Raw genomic sequence first — 15,899 nt, forward strand, 5'->3', positions numbered from 1 at the left:
CAAGTCTGAGACATGTTTACAGAGCTTCTCACGTGGATGGCACTATCAGTGCTGCAGGCCCACTAGTAGTATTTGATTTACAGGGCCTTGGCACACATAGGGCACTTTTCTAGGGATTTACTAGTAAATCAAATGTGAAAATCATGGAGAAACCAATCACTAATACAATTTACACTAAATGCAGCACAAAATCAAAAATAGGAGGTTGTTAGAGAGAAAGCATTATTAGTAAAATATGAGTAACCAAGACGTTAAAATTATTGCGTACTAAAAGGCCTAATTCAGAGAAACTTGTGCTAGAAATGTAAAATGTGCATGTTTGAAAAGTGGTTGGTGTTCGCCACATTGAATTCTATGTGAAATAATAAATGACTGTGAAAATGTAGAATAGCTACAAATAGGGGTGGTAAAGGTGAAAATAGCGGTCACCACCAAAGTCCTTCATAAGTATTTGAACGGTGCTTGTACAAGGTACTCCCTATAGAGCTTGTAAGTAGGACAATTCTAAGATTTGATAGGACAGGGACTAGTGTGTTTTATATATCTTGATAGTGAAATACTGTTAAATTAGTTTTTCCCTACTGCAAGACCTATCTCTCCCATAGGGTAAGTGCAGTTTCCCATTGGGAGCAGATAGCGATTTAGAGTTTAAGGTCTCTGAACTCACAATGTAAAAATATAACTTTTGGTAAAGTTGTTTTTTAGATTGTAAGTTTGAAAATGGCGCTTTTAGAAAGTGGGCATTTTCTCGCTTAACCATTCTGTGCCCCTACCTGGCTGTGGAATGCACGTCTGGGTCAGACTGATAGTTGGGATGTTTGTGAATTCACTCTAGACAGTCACACAAAGGGAGCTGAAGTGTGTCCTGCAAATCCTCATGCATCTTCCTGGGCTAGAGTGGAGGGAGGAGTTGACACATGCACCTGAATAGGGCTGTGCCTGTCCCTACACAAAGCAGTTTCCAACCCCCTAGAGTGTTTCAGGGACCAGGACAGGGAGGGGCAAGGTCTTGTGCACTACAGAGGCTTCCCTTTGAAGTTTGCCTACTTCAAAGGCAGAAATGAATATATGTATTGGACTGTTGACCCCACAACTTCAGAACATTTTGGGAGTGAGGACATTCTGCCAGAAAAAAGAGCTGGATACTGTAGGAGGAACTGCCACTCGGCTGGTTGCTTTGCTGTGCTGTCCTGCTGCTTGCTGCTTCTGTCCTGATAGTGAAAGCACTAGACTTTGCTTTCTACATCCTGCTTTCCAAGGTTATCCAAGGGCTTGAACTGAGCTTGCCTTCTTTTGTGAAGTCTCAGGGACATCTAAGACATTATCTGCCAGTGCCTGGGCTCTTTGGCAGGGGGTCCTGACTTGCATCATCAATAACGGCCAGAGAACAACCAAGTTTTCAAGTGTTTTCTAAAATTCAGATATCTGGCCTGGGTTCTCAACGGAAAAGGTAGTCTGTTCCACATTTGTGCTGTAATGTAAAAAATACTTCTGCTACCCACCTTCTGAACTTTTGCTCAGCAATTGTTCTGGAAGCTGACAACCTTAACAATCTTCGGGCTGATACCAAGAGAATTTTCTTCTCAGATAATCTTGGGTGGTAACATAAAGGGATTTATGGGCAAGTCAGAGCACTTTGAACTGAATTCTCTCCCTGACTGGTAGCCAGTGAAGTGGTTTCAAAGTTGTTGATAGAAATTGAAATTTGGGGATCTTCATTAAAAGCCTAGCTGCTGCATTCTGAAGACATTGTAATTTTTTCAGAGAGTGTTGGTAAATGCCTAAATATAAGGCATTACATTAGTCTGATTTAGAAAAAAATAATTATGTTACCACTGATTGCTTTATCTCCAGGGGAATGTACTGATACAGCTTCCTGATCTTTCGCAGCAGAAAATAACATGACAAAGTCAATCTATTAATCTGGGGTCAAAAGATAGATCTTGATCAAAGACAATTCTCAAACTTTTGGCTGCAGATATGGGCACAGGCCGAATTTCCAAACTTTGTGGCCACCTAGCAGAATACCAAATTGAATCCAACTTATCAAAAAAAAACTTGTGCCTCCTCAGAGTTCAAGATTAGACTGTTGCTATTCATCCATTGGACAATAGCCCTCATCAGCTGCTAAAACGAGCAGCTGTATTCAGGGAGTCATTTGGAACTCAAACAATTAGTTGTGTGTTATCTGCGTAAGCAACAGGAATAAAACAAAATGGGGTAACATAACTATTAAACAAGGTGGGGCTCAAAGACTAGCCCTGCAGTACTCCGCACGGCAAAGAAAAATACTTTGATGCTAGATCACCTAGGGCCACTACGTGCTCTCTCCGAGATAAAAAAGATCTAAACAGACCTAATGCCAAATCTTCTATACCGAATCTTAGCCAACCTAGATACCAGAAGTTTCTGGTTGACAGTATCGAAGGCTGCAGATAAGTAGAGCAAAATAAGAGCAGCCTGCCCGTCTGAGTCCAAGATGATTCTTACTTGATCTGATGCCATAATCAAGTCTGTCTCAGTACTTTGAAATGGTCTGAACCCAAACTGGGCTGAGTCCAATATCTCATTCTCTTCACCAAATTTTGATAAAGTGATGTTAATGTGTCTCTCCAAGATTTTAGCTGGAAGAGGTAAACGTGAAATAGGATGATCATTTTTTTACTTCCATCTGGTCTAATGATGACTTTTTAAGCAGTGGAAGGATGGATGCTACTTTCCATTCCACCAGAAAAGACACCTGAGGCCAGAATGGAGTTAAGGAGAAAAGTCAGAGGGGGATCGACAGCTTGCACTATCTTGTGCATCACATTAGGTGGACAAGGATCTGAAGGGTCCTCAGATTTAGTATGCAGCACCAAATGTCTTACCTGATCTACTGTAAAACTTTGGAAAGTTCACTAAGGGCATGAGGGTGATATAGCTTGCGGGGAAGCAATGCATGCCCGTTATCTTTAATGTTTAACTCTTTAAAACTTTTCCCTACCTTAATTTGAAAATAGTCCGCTAGCTGATTACAGAAAAACTGAGAAGAAATTGGTGTGAGCCCAGATGGAACTCTGCTCAGTAGCTCAACTGTTTTAAAAAGTTCCCTAATGGAATTTTCTGCACCACAAATTTTATCTGAGAAACATGTTGTCTTCTCCAATTTGATCGTTTTGTACTCACTGATCAGTTTATTGCATTTAACTTGTTCTTCTGTTGAGTAATTGTTCCTCCATAGCATCTCCTACATTTTTGCTCCATACCCCTTAGTAGCGGAGAATACCAGGGAGCTGATGGTGGCAGCCTGAAATTGATAACCACTTTCTCCGGAACATGCTCACTCTAAGGGGCAGCTAACCATTTAGAGAATGTATGAGCCGCAAGAGTTGCCTCATCACAACCAAACAATTGCATTTTCTCAAGAGTTTCCACCAGGTCTGGAATACAAATGTTATTCCAAGCCTGCACTCTTCCTGTGAGTGGAATTCTTGAAAGGAGCCTGTCTGATCTCCAAACTGAAGTTTATCATCCAGTGATCTGACCCAGTAACAGGAACAATCTCATCAATTGTCAGATCATACTTATTTGAGAAGGTACCATCCAGCGCTTGACCCGCCTTGTGGGTACCAGACTTCACCTTCAAGGAGAGATCAAAACATTTAAATGTATCCAATAAAAACTCAGGGGCATATTTAAGAGCCTCTGGAGCCATTCCAACACCACATTAGTGTCACTTTTTGACACTGTGGCGTTAGAAGGCCAAAAATGCTGCGTCATATTTTCAAAGTGGCACAGTGCATGCATTGCACCACTTTGTAACCCTTTGCGCTACTTTATTCCTGCGCCAGGCATAATGTATGCAAAGGGGGCGATCTCCGGTTAGGGGGGCTAAAGAAATGGCACAAGGAAATCTAAGAGATTTCCTTGTGCCATTTTTTCCGGCACTCTTAACATCTGCTCAGAGCAGGCGTTAAAAGGAGTCTTCCATTGTTTACAATGGGCCTCTGGGTGCTTTGCAGGATTAGCATCAGAATTTTTTACACTAATCCTGCAAAGTGCTGGACTAGCGTCAAAAATTCTGACACTAGTCCCCTAACTACCACCATGGTGCACCATATTTTAAATACGGCACACACATGGTGGTGTTTGGAGGCGCTAAGGGGCCCCTCATTACCTTTAGTATTATCCTTCAAATGGAAATTAAAGTCCCCCAAAACAGTAAGATTTTCAGACTGCATAAAAGCTTCTAAAATGTTAGACAAAATTGCAAGAAAGCTAGATTTAGCACCAGGGGCCCTTTAAAGCAGTAAGCCATTGAAATAGAAAGATTGTTGTTGGCTAATCATCCTAAAAAAGCTGTTGTGCAGCCAGGGAACAAGACTGGTTCCCAACCGACTTCCAAGTAATCTTTTAAATCATAGCAAGGCCACGCCCTTGTTTACTTAACCAATCCAATTTTTCAATAGAACAACTGGACGGCAGGGCATCTACTAAATCAGGGTCAGAGCTATCATCAGCAAAGATTGTTGTTGGCTAATCATCCTAAAAAAGCTGTTGTGCAGCCAGGGAACAAGACTGGTTCCCAACCGACTTCCAAGTAATCTTTTAAATCATAGCAAGGCCACGCCCTTGTTTACTTAACCAATCCAATTTTTCAATAGAACAACTGGACGGCAGGGCATCTACTAAATCAGGGTCAGAGCTATCATCAGCCCATGTTTCTGTCACAAACATGACATCTGTGGCGCAGTTGCCTAAATGGTTAAAAACATGAAATTAGTGTTTGATCAATGAACGGCCATTAATTAATGTGCAATTTATTCTAATTTTTCTGGATTAATACTTTTAAAATCTTAACTCCACTTGTGTATGTTGGATTCTTGTCATTTGGTCTTCTAGTCTGATAATTATTGGCTATTTTTCTAAACCTGCTAAGGGGTGAGCATGGGTTATCTTAAGTGTCTTTCCCCTGACTAGAGTGAGGGTCCCTACTTGGACAGGGGGTAAACTAATTGCCAACTAGAGACCCCATTTCTAACAGGCATGCTGCCCTATGCCCCTTCTGCTTTGCATCTGATCTCCTCAGGCACCCATTGTCAGATCCCTTGCCCTTGCCACAGTCACACCTTTTTCCTTCTCCTCAGCCTCAACATTCTATTGAGGACACAAATGAAGCTCAGAATTTAATAACTTTAGCTATTTTCTGTGTGTATTAATCATTACCCTAACATGTGCTACACTTATACTAACATCTGTCCATTGCACCTTTCTGAGAAAGCAAAGGTTCAACTGGTAAGAAAACTCTGGATTTTAGAGTAGCCATGCAGCCTCGCGAAACAGTTGCCCCCATTCTTCCCTACCATGAAAGCGTTATCCATCCTTGACTCGAACGAGCAGCAGTGGCATTGCCCTGACCTTAAGGTACAACAGGTTGTCTGTAAAGGTCCTAGGCAGACAAATCAGCCTCTGTTAGCATTATTATTATTGGCTGGAAAGTTGTTTATGGCAAAAAATAAGAGGTGACCTCCTGCCATGCTGCTATTCAAAGAGTGTGAGTAAAGGTGAAAACCTTTGCTACAGTGGTATTCTTTTCCTTGCCATCTTCACCACTGTGTATATTTCCATTTCCTTTTATTTGATGACATGAAATAAATATTGTGTACAGCCAATATGGTCTCATCGTTTAAATGTTCAATACTCTGAGTAGAAGCAATACATAGGTTTATTGAAGCAGAGTTCATAGTTTTTCTGATGCAGTGGTGAATTATTATGATCTGAAGAGTGATCAAATATGCCTGCATGTTACTAACTTATTTTTTATGTAGCGCTTTATATCTCACTATTTGTGCTGCTCAAATTACAGACCACAGAAGGCCTCCAAAGGATTAAAGTTAATCTGAACTGATGAGATGCAAGTGTTCTTGAGATGGTGTGTGGGAAGAAGTTTTATCATTTTTGGGTGGTGGTTTCCCGGAGACCTCCTGAAAGAGTACATTAGATACTGGATGTGAGTCGTTTAGAGCAGGATGGCTTTTGAGCATTTACCTGGGTTGTGAGAGCTTCTTTTAGTTAAATTAGAAACAAAAATATACGGACAGCAGATTATTTAAGAAAATGACCTTCATGGTACAAGTGCAGATAGTGAGACTCTGGACCGATGGGTGAGCCATTGACCAGTGATACAGAAGGTGCCTTTTTTGTGCCCATATGGCTTCTGAATTAGAAAAGAAAAGCAGAGAAGCTGGTGACAGGTAGTAGCAGAGATTTTGTTGTGGATGGTATTTGAAGAAACACAGGAACTAGTGATTTCTTGTGACAGAGGTAGCTAGGTGGCCTGTAACAGAGTGTTAGCCAAAGACCCCCTTTGTGATAGTAAAGAGATTTAGGAAGAGTTAGTGAATACTGAAAGATTCTAAGCAGTTGGTCACTAGATTTTTCACAGGTTTAATTGTATCTCCTTGTTGGTTTTGGAACATCTGTTATTCCCATTTTGTATTTAGATGGCTAGAAAGCCCTAAAGTCAAGAGGCCACGAAAGGGATCAGAAACACTTTTTCTCAGTGCATTTTAATTATTTCCTACCCAATGACAACTTGTATTGCAGCATTTATATAATACTTACTACCCCTATATATGACACTAATGCGCTTGCCTATATGAATAGCATGCTACGCAATGTAGGGTGTGTGGTTGGAAGGATGTTGTTTTTGATATGATTCTATGTGGGAAGTGTTTCCATGTCGTGTGAGAGGACTACTGAAGAGCCGTTAACGTGTTATGAGCTGCAGCACATAGCAGTGTGTTGAATGATGAAGTGTAAGAGACAGACGTGCAGTTTTATCGCTTTCAGCTAGTTTTGAACAGTTCTGCAGGACCTTTCATGGTATTTTATATGATATAGTCTGCTTAGATGGTTAATGCATTGAGTAGTCCAACCTGAGATTTTGTGTATAGTTATGGTCCTGAGCTGGCATGGTTAAAGGGAGAGAGAAGTGGAGAAATCTGTTGGGATGGACATTTTTACTGTCATACTATAGTTGAATATATTTGTGAGATATAACAAAATGGTCAGATTGTATAGATATTTGAGACCTGCACTGAGTGGATTATATTAAAGTCCTCCAAGTTGCCCAGTAATGTGTGACAGATCTCTTCAGGTATTCTTTTCCTGTTCATTTGGCGATGTTTGTTTTTTGGCTGTACAGTGTTGGTGATAGACAGCCCCCATAGCAGATATGACTTAAGTGAATTTAAGAGATATACGTCCCGATTTATTGCTGACTGCTGTGTATTATGTTTTTTTTTTTTGTTTTATTATTTATTTTTTTAGAACACACAGCGGGTTACATGTTTGCAACATAAAAGAAGAGAAACAAAAATTTAAAAAAAGTCGTAAGTACATCAATAATGTCATACAGGGGAAACATGTATTCTATTCTAAATCAATAGTCATAGTTTCTGCTTTTAAAGATCTCATATAAAATTACTTATTTAATTAACCTATTCTCGAGGCCCCGAGAGCCATGCAGAAAAGGGTGCCCAAACTCTAGTGAGTCTTTTACCGGCCGCTGCTCCTTTTAGTTCATACAGGCTATTCTCCAAGTGATACATAGATAAAAGTTGTGAAAACCATTGATTAAATCGTGGGGGATCTACATCACGCCATAGAGATGCTATGCAGCTGCGAAATACCGACATTGCTATGAACAGGAAGTGTCTATCTCGACTATTACAGACTGCATGATCAACTCCCAGCAAAACCATTTGAGGTGTCAGATAGATAGTCTGTTTCAAGATTTTCTTCAATATATCGGATATCCCGGTAATCAGACTTTCCAGTTTTACACATTGAAAAAACATATGACAGAGATCTGCATTCGGGCAACCACATCGTGGACACATGATTCCCATCGTTTTACCCCAGCTCGCAATCTTAGCAGGTGTATAATATAGATTATACAATACCATAAAATGTTGAGCTTGCGGGCTCGCAGACAATAAAACAGTCCGTGCCATTTCCATAGATTCACAAACCTCTATCTCTTTAGCTCCAACCCGTCCTTCCCATTTTTTTAACAAGTAAAACCCGGTCATCCAATATAGCATTTAAAAGCAGCGGATACAGGTTTTTAATGCCGCAGCTAGTGGGGTGTCGTGAAACTTCCATTAGTTTAATCTTGTCTATGTGCCAACCTTGAGTCATACTAGTTAGTAGAAAAGCTCTAATCTGTAAAAATTTTAAAAAGTCTGTTTTTTCCAGCGCAAATTCCACAGTCAGTTCCTCAAATGATTTGAAGTGGCTGCCAGAATGAAAAAGGTTCCCGACTTTATGAATACCCCGGTTACTCCACCTCAAACAATAGTGGTCTTTAAATATCGCCGGAAACGTGGGAGTAGTCCACAAGGGAGTGTAGTAGCAGATTCGTCCTATACCTATCTTGCGCTTAACCTGGGTCCATGCCTTATTTTGGGTAGAAAGACCATTTTTATCACGTTGCAACGTCCCATAAGTGACAAATGTAGATTGTTAATGCGAGCGAGATCTTTCCTAGTCTTTGTTAAAATCGGGCCCATGTTTATTTTCACAACTTCGTCAAGGTTTACTGTGAGTTTAACACCTAAATATTGTACCTGTGTCAGCCCACGCTCATCCTTAAAATCTATTGAGTCGTTCACCAACATTTGGCATTTACTTTTGTTTAGCAAATAGCCAGATCTTTTCCCAAACTGCAGGGCTTCCTGCTCTATTTCCAGTATAGCAGTCCTGGGGTCCGTGGTCACCACCGCAATATCATCTGCATATGCTAAAATCTTAGTACACCCTCCTTTCAATGAGACTGGAATGATCCGATCATTCCTGATCATTCTCCTGATCAAGGGGTCAATATATAGTGCAAAAAGCACGGGCACCCTTGTCGCGTACCTCTCTGGACACTGATTGAGGTCGACTTTAGCCCGGCAACTTGTATCGTAGCCGTTGGTTTGTGGTAAAGCTGTTGAATTGCTTTAACAAACCCGGGACCGATGTTATTTTTACGCAGGACAGACCATAAAAAGGGCCAGTGAACCCGATCAAAAGCTTTTTCCGCATCTAGCAAGATTACTGCCATGGGAAGCTTGGCTGTTGCACTAACATCAAGTAGCGTGATGACTCGTCTTATATGGTCTGCCGTGCTCTTCCCCGGGATGAAGCCATGCTGCCATGGAGATACTAAATCTGAGATTACCAAACTCAGGCGAATGGCAAGTATTTTAGCATAACTTTTGGCATCGCTGTTAATTAGAAAAATTGGGCGATATGAACCAGGCTGCGTGGGTTCCTTGTCCTTTTTCAAAAAGACTACTATCTTAGCCTCCCCCCAGGAGGCCGGTTGAGGAGCCCCTGCTTGTACTTCAATAAATAAATTAAGCAGCTGTTTACATATCTCCACCAAAAAAAACTTTGTAGAATTCCAGTGGAATTAAATCCCCCCCTGCCGCCTTCCCGCTTGCCAAGGCGCGAGTTGCTATCTCCAGTTCTTCCAATGTCATAGGTGCTTCTAAAGCTGCCTTATCTTCCTCTCTTAACTGATCTGATATCTCATTGCCCGTAGCATCGATCCCTTCCTCTTCCTGGGGTTGTTCTTCCTGGGTATATAATTTTTGATAGAATTGTCTTAAAACTTCCATAATCTCTGGACCGTTGTGTACCATCCGCCCCTCTTCATTCACTAAACTTTTAATGTTCCCAAATACATGCTTTTGTCTTATTCTTAAGGCCGGCTGTTGGCCCACTTTCCCGCTATACTCATAGCATTTCTGGCGATATACTAAAATTTTGCAGCAGCCTTATCCATAAAAATCTTAGTGGCTTCTTCCTTAATGATATTCCCCTCACACAGAATGTCTGCGATCTCTACTCCGCTGCGGATCACTTCCCCTAGTCGCTGCTCTGCTTTAACCAGCTTTGTCTGAACTAATTTTAACTGATCCATGCGGATTTTCTCTTTTCTTAACCCATAGCTCAGGGTTTCTCCTCTGACAGCAGCTTTGAATGTATCCCAAACTGTCTGGCAAGAAGCAGAGTCCTGATTTATCTTAAAGAATTCCGGGATCCATTCCTTCATTTTTTTTATATACCCTGGATCGGCTAATAGTGCCCTATCAAATGTCCAAGATCTAGGCTGCGGGCCCTTTCTCCCAATCTCTAAAGCCAAAACCAATGGGTTGTGGTCTGATATGATTCTAGGAAGTCTGTTGATCCTTATTTGGTTTTGTAGAAAGGCTGTCACAAAAAAGTAGTCTAACCCGACTAATTTCTTATGCGGGGCAGAGAAAAAGGTGAACCCTGAGTCCTGCGGGCAACACAGCTGCCAGACGTCGATCAAGCCATGATTAATGGCCAATGATTGAAGTGCCCTAAAAACTTTATTCTTTCTACCCAGGTAGAGTGTTTGTTCCTGAATGGGTTCTTTATTATCTAAATGTATATTGAAATCTCCACACATTATGATAGGTGTTGCCCAGGTGTTGCAAGTTCTAAATTAAGCCAATCCAGTATCTCTGGATCATCTGTGTTGGATCCATAAATAGAACATAGAGTGAACCTTAGCCCCTTAGCCGAACATTCCAATAGAACCCGACTGCAGAGTTTATCAGCGAATTGTTTATGTATAACCAAAGTACTGACCCGAGTTAATATCGCGACCCCTCTAGTGGTTGTGTGTTGTCGTGTAAAAACCGCTAGCTTCCAGCCATAAAACTCCATTAGTCGCTTTTGTGTAACTGGGATATGTGTTTCCTGCATACAAATAATATCGACATTCCATGACTTGAAAACCTCTCCTACAAGCTGCCGTTTTTTGTTATTATTGAGCCCACAAACATTCACTGTGGCAATACGTATTTCACTTAACTGTCCTATTTTCATGGATGTTGGTCCTTCTGGCTCCCCTGTATGCCCCATTCAAATTTGCTGCTTTCACACCCTGTCTCTTTTTCCACTGATGAAAGCTATCCCCACTCCCCCTGCTGTGTGTCCCATTATCCTTTTTGTCCCGGTGACCCCCCACCCTCCTTTAACCCACCCCCCAACCCTTACCCCTACAAATGGAATCGCCAGGCTCCTGAGCCTGTAAGATGGTATTTGCCAGTCCCGCTCCAGTTAGTTCACCCATACGTAGAAAAAACCTTCACACATCTATTACCAATCCTTACCCGCGGCCCCTCTTCTTCACCCTCCCGATCGAAACCCTTGACCAAAAAAAAAAAAGGGCCAAAAAGAGATACATGGAAAGAGAAAGAAAAAAAAATGGGAGAGTAGAGAGCGGAGTGCGGGGGGGAGTTTACCTACCCCCAATCAGTATCACATATATTTACATACATTTACATATAAACGGCTATTTACGGCAAACCCTCCCCCCCCTTCTCCCGTACCCCCTGCACTTGACCAGTTTTCAGTTGCTGTACATATTCCCCTGCCTTAATTTCTGAGAGAAAAAATCTTATAGTTGTTTTATAGACAACTTTTAGACGTGCAGGGCTTAACAAGTAGGCTTCCGCCCCCAACTCTTGGAATTGAGCAATCATCTGCCTGAGTCGCCACCGTCTCTCTACAGTGGCATGTGCAAAGTCTGGCCTACTGAAGAATGATACACCTTCCACCATCACCTTTGAATTGGGGCAAGCTTTCTCAAACACAGCCTGTCTCAATAAAAAATTACCAAAATACACTATAATAGCCCGTGGATAGCCCTGGTCTCTACCGGCAGAGGTCAAGACTTGTTTTTTCCTTATTAACGGAAAACGGTGTGCTCTCTGAATCTCCTTTTCCCAATCCCACCCAATCAGGTCTGGGAATGCTTTCTTAAAAAGTAAAGCTATGTAGGCCCTAGTATCCTGCCCCTCAAGGTCCTCTGCTATACCCAAAATCCTCAAGTTATTCCACCGCTGGCGGTTTTCCGCATCTTCCAGTTTCCATTGAATATCCGAGATCTGCTGTCCTTGTGTCGTCGTCTGTGCTGTTGCTGCTTTAACTTCGATTTCCAGCTCCTCAGTTCGAGTCTCCATGGTGGCGATGCGTGCACCAATGTCCTGGCAAGATTTGCCCACTTTTTTAATGGATAATTGTAACTGTCTGTTTGCTGCTTTCATTTTCGTGCTCTCCCTCTGTGCCTGTTCATGATTCTGAACCATTGTCCTGTAGATAAGATCCAACGAGGGAGGCTCTGCAGGACCACCCATTGAAGGGGGCACTAGAGTACTGCAGGCCAAGTTACTTTTCGAAAAAGCCTGTTGGGTGGCTGTTTAGTCCTACTGCATTTCACCATCCTCCTCTTGAGGCTTAAGCGGGTCTCTCCTAAGCCCCTGAACTACTCCTAACATCAGTTTGCTCGACTGATTTTCTTCTACATGTTGAGTAATTGGATACCCAGATACTTGCTGCAGAGCTACTCTCAATATCTGAGTCTGTAAAAGGGATTTCTTCGTCTAAGTCTGAGTCTCTAGACTGATCGGAGAGAGAAAAAAAGTTTTCTGCTGTATCTAATGGCCCCTGATCAATGTCTACTGGTTTCGCCTCTTTCCCCCTCTGGGCTGGAGCTGGGGGGGTAGTCTCATATGTCGTTGGGGACTTGGCCATACCCTCAGCTTGTTGCGAGTTTAACTTGCAGCTTAACGTACAAGGTTGTTTTTCACATTTCTCTGGATTAGATTCCTGAGGCCCCTGGTTTGAATCTTTGAGTTCCTGCTCAGATAATTTCTCACACCCCATTGGGGGGGGGCCACCACCTCCCCGCTCTTTCCTGGACTTGTACTATCAGTCTCTCGACTGGGTGGCTCCCTCCCCTCCGCATTGCATATAGGAGTGAGTACTTCAAGAAATGTAGATGCAACAGGTACCTGCTCATCATTGACTCCTGGCACGTTAGATTGCGAATCACATACTGCCTTTTCCGTGGACCTTTGCTTAAGCCGCATCACGCTAGTAAACATTGTTGGAACAGAGTACCTGGTGTCTTTTTCCATGACGGTTGATTTATGCAGGCCCCCTTTCACTTGAGGATTGCTATGCTCCTTCAATCCGGGGACCGGTAGCTTTTTGTCCTTTCTGGTTCCTCCAGGATCTTGGTTCTGCCGTCCCCGTAAGGAGCGAGGGGTCCTGCTTAACTTCGGCGCCATCAGGGCATCACACACACCCCACAAGCCAGCCAATATTGCCAAGAAACGGCGGGGGTCGCGCTCGGTCGAGAGTAACAGGAGCGCGGGTCTAGGGCGAGCTCCGCGCTCACATCTTCTTGCGGGGCCCTCCGGTGCTTGCCGACGCGGCCCCGATCCTAGCAGGGGCCGCCAGAAAGCCGTAAAGCGCCCACAGCGGTCCGTGCTGCAGGCGTACAGCGTCCGCGGCATCTGCCGCATGTGAATGGGAGCCGCATGTGATCTGGAGATGGGCTAGAGTGGTAGTGGCGATCAGCCGGGAAATCCGGCCGTCATCTTGGATTCCTCGTGTATTATGGTTTTAGTATTATTGTGGACCATAACTGTTATATATGGAAGTACATAACCATATAATTCCACATCGATCCATAGGGTCAGCTCTTGTTTTCTTACCTACACATGAAAGCAGTTTGCTTGTTGAGTTGTATGCAATTTGTGGGTTGTAGGCATAGGATTGCGCTTGAGCGTGCAACTGTTTCTGAGCTGTGTTGCCAGGATAGGAGTGGTGCAGTTATCTAGGAAATAGGTGGGTTTTCAACTGTCTTTGGAACTGCTTCTAATTCCAACTGGTAGTGAGGTGCAGACCTTGGTGGTTTGTAATGTGAAAGCAGTGCCTCCTACAAATTTCTTATGGTAAGGTGGTACAATGATATGTGGTGAAAGCCTGGAACACAGTGTTCTGTTTGGTCTGTATTGCTTGGATTTAACTTGTAAGTTTAGCGTCTCATTTCCTTCGGAGGCTCTGTGGACAATTCAGAGTTCTTTGAACATTGCCCTTCTAGCTCTAGGTAGCCAGTGGAGTGATTGCAAGACTGGATGCATGCGTTCTCTTGGGCGAAGGCAGAGAAGGAGCCTTTCGAATGCAGCAAGTCTACTTTTCAGAAATCTATAGCTTTTCTGGATCACCCATGGTTTTACAATTGTTTCCACCACAAACTGGAAGTAGGCTGAGAGCACAAAAATAGGGAAAATAGGCTACCAAATCCCAAAACTGTGGTACAAAATTAGGTTTTTTGATTCCGCTCTGCATGTTCCTGGAAGCTGGGAAGATGATGACTTTAGTACAGCAAACTGTATGTGAATGCCATTTTTAGGGAAAAAAACATACACTTTTATCTGGAGTACTTTTTCCCTATTTTTAAAAAAAAAACTCTGTTTTGCTATAGTTTGCCTAGTTTCTCGGTCCCCTTTAGGGAAATCCACAAACCATGGGTACCTTTAGAATCCCCCAAATGTTGGGGGAAAAGGACACAAATTTGGCAAGGATACCTTATGTGAAAAAAAGTTAAGGCGCCCTAAGTGCAAACTACCCCAAACAGTCAAAAAGAGGATCAGCACCAAGGGGGAGAGGGGAGGCCCAATAGCTAAGGGGTCAATAGATACTTTGGATATTCCATTATCCTTGGTTTTCATTCAAGACATTAAAGCTTAGTTTCTCTACTAAACACTCCCTAATATTCTTCTCCCAGGGCACTTTTTCATTCTGTGGGACAATTACAGTATTTAAACTGACTCTATTTGACTTTAATTAATTATGACAAAACTTTAAGCTGGCTGTATTTGGCTTTAATTAATTATAGAAAACTATTACTAGTATTAAATGTTGACTTGGCTACAGATGTTGTTTATTTGTATGACAACAGGGTCCCCTGTCTGACTCTTTCCAGAAATCTCCCGTATCCTTTCTCAGGAGTTGAATGTGTTAGATTTATGTTTTTTCTCATTAGATGGATACCTCACTATTGTGTGCTTCATGCATGTTCACAACCAATATGACCCATATCAGCATGTGTGGCTTGCATCACCTGGTGTGGTAATTAGTATTTTTCAATTTGAACCATGCAAATTTGGATTTTTAATGCATTCTTTTTTTTTTGTCTTAGTGTTTCTCAGTTTTCTTTTTTTCCATATTTTAATTATTTTGGTACTATTGTGGCTTACCCTAATTATTCTAGCCTTGAAAAGCCAAAGGTTTTCACTCGCTATGGAGTGAAACACATATTGGCTCAATTTGTGGTATGCAACTGAAACATTGGTTATCAAGTTATAAAACTTACAAAGTACAACTTGTACTGAAGGATCGGTTACAGGTTCACACCTCTGGCTGAATTTGTGCTATACCATTGAAACAATTTTGCTAACCTAATGTATGAAACTTACAAATGTACAACTATTACTGAAGAATCTATTACAAGTTCACAGCTCTTTGAAATTACTTTTTGGACTAAATATCAGGAAATATACCTAAGTACTTGTTAATTTAGAAATGCCCTTTATTTTTTGAGTATTGCATAAGTATCCTCCCATCAGGTATAAAGGATAGGTCTGAATCCATGGTTACTCCTAGGTTTCTAATGTCTCTTGATCTTGTCGGAGGGTCTTCAAGTTCCTTAAGCCATTCGGCAGTAGGATGGTAGTTTTGCCAGTGTCCACATGTCATAATCTCTGTCTTTGAGATATTGAGATTTATATGGTTATTCATCATACATATGTTTAAGGCATGAAGGTAGTCACCAAGTTTTGAATTGTGGAGGTCTTCAGGGCTATCCATTTTAAAAATGACTTGGGTGCCATCTGCACAGTTGTGACAGGCGAGGTTGAATGATTTAATCAGATTTGGTAAGGGGATTAGGTAGTGTTAAGTGTTATAGGGCTGTGGTTGTTACTGAAGCCAGTACTTTCTGCCTGGTTGGTCACTTAGGAGAATCTAGACTATCAATT

This window comes from Pleurodeles waltl, chromosome 5, assembly GCF_031143425.1.
Source record: "Pleurodeles waltl isolate 20211129_DDA chromosome 5, aPleWal1.hap1.20221129, whole genome shotgun sequence".
Classification (NCBI taxonomy): domain Eukaryota; kingdom Metazoa; phylum Chordata; class Amphibia; order Caudata; family Salamandridae; genus Pleurodeles; species Pleurodeles waltl.